General features: G+C 44.0%; 1 pseudogene; it reads left to right on the top strand.

Moving 5' to 3' along the window:
• The first annotated feature begins 575 nt into the window (after positions 1-575).
• LOC132223464 (eukaryotic translation initiation factor 1-like) lies at positions 576-1,538 on the top strand (annotated as a pseudogene).
• Positions 1,539-5,943: the final 4,405 nt, after the last annotated feature.

A 5,943-nucleotide genomic window follows, 5' to 3' on the forward strand; every position in this document is an offset into this window, starting at 1 on the left:
CTGGGAGCCTGCTGGGGGGTGAGGGGTACTGCGCCACTCACTGCCAGGTCACGGTAGTTGTTCCACATGGGTTATGGCTATTAAGTGGTGTTCTCTAGGCATCCTCTGCCCTTCCTTATTGAAAAATGTCTCCTCAGATGTACCTAATTTGTAAATTCAGGGTGGATGTTCTCCAGTTTAATTGCTTTCCTAGCCTGGCCCTAGGAGGAGGTGCCTGACACTGCTGCTCATTCAGCTGGTATTTTTTCTGTCGCCTATTCAATTTTTTGGAAGAATTTGAGAAGGATAGATATCAAATCTTTACATGTTTGGTAAAATTCATTAATGAAGCCATCTGGTCCTGGATTTTTACTTTTGGGATGGAAACCAACAAACTTTTGTTAAGGCTGAATAAAAGAAAAGGCACAAAAAATAATATCAGGAAGTAAAAGGAGCATCCAGTCACTGAGCTACCAGGACTTAGTATGCCCCTCTCTGAGCTCTGTGGCTTCCTGAGGCTCTGCCTCCACCCTCTCCTGCTACAACCTTCCACAGGCCATTTCCACTGAGGAAAAGAAATTGAAACATTATATAGAATGTCCACTATCCAGAATCTTCAATCTTTTGACCCTTTACTGATGCAAGTAAGGAAGATGATCTGCTCCTGCTGGCACTGAGGATTACTTATCTATACATATAAAAAGCTAATATTCTAAGTGGCCCTCCACCCATTCGCTATGAAGTGCACTGACCACCAGGGAGCAGATGCTCAATGCAGGAGCTGTTGAGCTGCAGTGACTTGGCAGCAGCGGTTCTCAGGTGATGCACCCCAAAATCAGAGAGGAGGGAGCCAAATTCCTTGTGGGGCTGCATGATTCCACCTTCGGCCGTGGGTTATTTATTGCTGGGGCACTGTCAGCCTTGAATCTGGTTTACTGCACACTTGCATTTGTGTTCCACACCCTGTATGACAGCAACTTTACAGAGTGCCCACTCACACTCTGGGACCTCTCAGGGGATGTCAGAGAGCTGGTTTTGGCCCAATCCCTGCAGGCCAGGCCAAGGGACTCCACCTGCCAGAGGGACCCCACTCACTCCGCAGACACTGGGGAGGGACCGCAGGAGTTTGGCTCCCAGGCATGTCCAGCCCATCATGCCAGGTCCTGCTCCACCAGCCACCTTATAATTAATTTCTTTTCAATGTGCATGAATCCATGCACTGGGTCACTGATATCCATATAAGAATTCAACAGAGAAACAGCAGGAAGACTTTACTACTATCAAAGAGATCGCTGACAAATTATGATAAAAAGAAATTAGTCAAGGAGTGATTTGCCTGTAATGGTACTGTAATTGAGCATCCAGAATATGGAGAAGTAATTTAGCTACAGGGTGACCAGTATAAGAACATACACTAGTTCCTCACAGAGATTGGACAGGCTAAAGACAACAGCTATTGGTTCATGGGTTTTAAGTGCTTAAGTGAGGATTTCCTTGCAATGGGTAGAATTTCCCTTCATTCTCTTGTCACAAGTTTAAAAACCTCACAGCTTATATAATTTAATCATTTGCAGTCTGATTTTAACTCCTTCATGCAATAAACTGAAAAGAGCCATGCTGTCTAGTCTTCAAGTCCCTCATTTAAACAGAGGTTAAGCAGGCTGGCAGTGTCCAACCTGAAAGAAATCAATAACATAATGTTTCAGCCAAGTCTAGAGCCCCAAAATCACAAACAGCTATGTCTGATCATAAGCTCATTTGCAAATTCCCCTGCCCTAAGATGTCAACACCTGAATAGCTTTGGGGGAGGCTGAGAAGAGATGATGGCGTAAGACAATAATAGCATCTGTACCACTGGAGGGAGCCTTCGGTAATCAAAGATCTCCAAACTGACCAGGTGGGTGAAGCTCAAAGCAGCACCTTCCTCTAATGAGGTAATAAGGACCTCTGGCTTGCCACCAAGGTCTTTTCCCACAGACATATCATAGCTAATTGATGTCCAAACACCAGAATATGAGTCCAACCTTCTATCAGAGTTAAACTTTTGACAATGGAACAAATTTCAAACTGATATGTCAGTCATGTAGCTAACTGTGGAGCTAGCAACAGTTGTCCAAGGCCATGTGATGTAACAAACTGATTTGAGGTATTTTCTCCTCTTCAGTTTTTATATTAGGTAATGTACTTAAATATGTTTAAATAAAACTTGTTTGCAGAAACAATAAAAAGAGTGTAACTATACATGACATATATGTCAAAACTAAGCCATTAACATTGATACAAGACTATTAACTAAACTATGAACTTTATTCAAATTTCAGCAGTTTTTCTACTAAATTTCTTTTTTCATCAAAAATTTTTAAATGATTTTAGAGAAAAGAAGAGGGAGGGAGGGAGGGAGAGGGAGAGAGGGAGGGAGAGGGAGAGGAAGAGGGGGAGAAAGAGAGAGAGAGAGAAAGAGAGAGAGAGAGAGAGAGAGAGAGAGAGAGAGAGAGAGAGAGAGATGTGAGAGAGAAACATTGGTCGGTTGCCTCCTGCATGCTCCCCAACCTGGGGATTGACCTTCTGGTATACAGGATGATGCTCCAAGCAACTTATCCACACTGGCAAGGGCTTCAAAACAATTTTTTATTTGTGATTTTAGACTCACAGGAAGCCACAAAAATAGTCCAGTGAGTTCCATATACCTTCCCTCCAAAAATAATATCCTAATATCTTACATAAGCATAGTACATTACCAAAACAGGAAATTGACATTACTATAAAATATATTAACTAAACTATGAAAGTTATTGAATTTCACAAGTTTAATATCCTCTTCTCTCTCTCTCTCTCTCTCTCTCTCTCTCTCTCTCTCTCTCTCTCTCTCTCATCTGTGTGTATATGTATGTAGTTCCATGAAATTTTATCACATATGTAGATATGTGTGACCACCATCACAATCAGGATCCAGACCTATCATTTATTAATAGTACTATGGATGTACAGATAATTTTTGGATATAATACAATCATCATTTATTTTTGGTTAAATTGTCAAACTTTGGCTATTAGTTACTCATTTGGGTTGACTACCTTGTATTTTTAACATGCCACTTTTTTGTTTTTTAAAGAACGCCCTCTAACTTCATCATCTTTTTTTTCCCTAACCTAGCTCTAGAATCAACCATTTCTCCAAGGATCCCTGGTTTGTTTGTTTGTTTCTTTTCTTTTTGTTTGGAAAGCAGTATTTAAAAATCATGACCTTCAGGCAGATTGGGAACATGGCGGCTGGCAGGACGGAGGTGAGGGATAGGAAGTTAGTGAGTGAGAGGGTGAAGGGAGAGTGTGTGTATGTGTGTGGTATGTGTGTGTGTGAGTGAGGGACAGTTAAATCCGGCAGGAGTACCAGCGGCTGGCAGACCAGACTCTCCTGGACGGGGAGAGACTACCACCACTGCGGGCACTCCCCAGACTGCAGACTCAGGCATGGAGCCAACGCCATCTTGAAGGGGAGAGCGGCCGTCTAGAACTCATCAGCAACACCATCCAGACAGGCCTTGGACACTGCCCGCAACCCAGCAGCCACTCCAGCCAAAATCCTGCAGCCACACCCACAGACTCTCAGACCCTAGGACCTCCACCTCCAAAGGAGCACCTCTCCAGAAGCAGTAAGTGCAGCTCCCCCCTACCCAGTATCAGACCTCTGGGCACTACATTAGCGTGTTTCCAGCGTGCAAGCCTCTGGAGTCCACCACCCCACAGGCAGCCCCTGGGAGCCACTGCAAGCGCCCACTGGATGCGATATTGTGCAAATGGGGGTGCACTGTCCCATAGTAAAAATTCTGAATTCACTCTTCCTGAATAACTGCCCACAGACACTGTCGCACAATTTCAACACCAGGACCCCTCAGGGTGCATCAGAGCTCCCTGCCACAAACCAAACTCGTGTTTCCAGCAGGCAGGCATCTGGAGCCCACCACCCCACAGGCAGATCTGGGGAGCCACTGCAAGGCTCGCTGAGTGCAATATTGTGCAAACGGGGGTGCACTGCCCCATAGCAGAAATTCTGAATTCACTCTCCTGAATAACTGCCAATAGACACTGTCACACAACTTCAGCCCCAGGGCCCCTCAGATTACTGTCCTGCAAATGCACCACGGGTACCCTTGTGGGCTGCCACTGGGAGTGTGTGTATCCAACCACAGGCACAGCAGCAAAAACTGAGTCTTCCCACCCCACAGCTGCAGAACTCTGGACACTACAGTTGTGCTTTTCCAGCATGCAGGCCTCCTGAGCCCATCGCTCCACAGGAGTGTTCTTATCCTAACAAGGGTGCAGTGCCCTAGCAGTAGAAATTCTGAATACTCTCATCCTGGATACCTGCCCACAGATGCCTCGATCGCTTGGCTTCAACAGCGCCCATCAGAGTGCACCAGTGCTGCACTGGCAAGCACACCATGGGTGCCCCTGTGGGCTGAAACTGGTAGCGTGTGTATCCAACCAAAGGCCTGGCAGCAAAAACTGAGTCTTCCCACCCTATAGCTACAGAAATATGAACAGAATAGTTGTGCCTTTCCAGTGTGCAGGATATTCCTGAGCCCCACTACCCTGACAGACAGCTCCTGGATACTTCCATGAGCCCCTGCTGGGCATGTGGGATTTTAGCCAAGGATGCAAGGCAGCAAAAATTGGGACATACCCCTCCCCGGCTGCTGACATATGGACACTGCGGTTGCACCATTACAGCTCGCAGGCCTACATCAAGAAAACCCAAATAGCTCAAGTAGGGAGCTACGCTTGATTACCAAGCTCAGGAGATCTGAGAGATCACACCAGCAGCACCAACCTCAAAAGAACTGGGATAGCAAAACAGATCTAAGACACAGAAACAATTAAAACATTAGAGAAAAACATGGGGAGACATAAAAGCAATCCCCAAAGGAAAGAAAAAGAGAAATCACTAGAGAGGGAGTTAAATGAAACTGAGGCAAGTAACTTCTCAGAGAAAGAATTCAGAGTAATGGTTATAAGAATACTCAAAAGGCTAGATGAAAAATACATGCAAGTCAATGACAAATACACACAACTCAATGAGAATTATAAGGAGCTGAATGAGAATGTAACCAACATGAAAAGGAACCAAGAGGATATGAAGAACGACATATCTGCAATAAAGAACACAATGAAAGGCTTAAATAGTAGACTAGAAAAGGCTGAGGATCACATAAGCGAGCTAGAAGACAAGGTAGGAAAAACACACAAACACAGCAGCAACTGGAAAGAAAAATTTAAAAGCAAGAGGAGAGCCTAAGGGAGCTTTGGGACAACACAAAACGAAACAACATCTGCATAATAGGGGTACCAGAAGGAGAGGAAGAGACGCAAGGAATAGAAAACCTGTTCGGAGAAATAATGACAGAAAAATTCCCCAATATTGGCAAGAAAAAAACTACGCAAATCCAAGAAGGACATAGAGTCCCAAACAAGATGAACCCAAAAAGACCAACATCAAGACACATCATAATTAAATTGGCAAACATCAACGACAAAGTAAGAATTTTAAAAGCTGCCAGAGAGACAGAAAGTTACATACAAGGGATCTCCCATAAGAATATTGATGGATTTCTCAACAGAAACACACCAGGCTAGAAGGGAATGGGATGAAATATTAAAAGTGATGCATACCAAGGGACTGAATCCCAGAATACTATACCCAGCAAGGCTATCATTCAAATTTGAAGGTGGAATCAGGAGCTTCACAGACAAAAAAGGACTAAGAGAGTTTATCACCACCAAGCCAGCAATGCAAGAAATGCTAAAGGGACTGCTGTAAAAAGAAGAAACAGAAAGGCAAGAAGAAACACAAATATTAAGAATAAAAATGATGACAAACAAGTACTTATCAATAATAACATTAAATGTAAATGGATTAAATGCCCCAATCAAAAGACATAGGGTAGCTGAATGGATAAGAAAACATGAC

The sequence above is a fragment of the Myotis daubentonii genome, chromosome X (genome assembly GCF_963259705.1).
Source record: "Myotis daubentonii chromosome X, mMyoDau2.1, whole genome shotgun sequence".
NCBI classification, from domain to species: Eukaryota; Metazoa; Chordata; class Mammalia; order Chiroptera; family Vespertilionidae; genus Myotis; species Myotis daubentonii.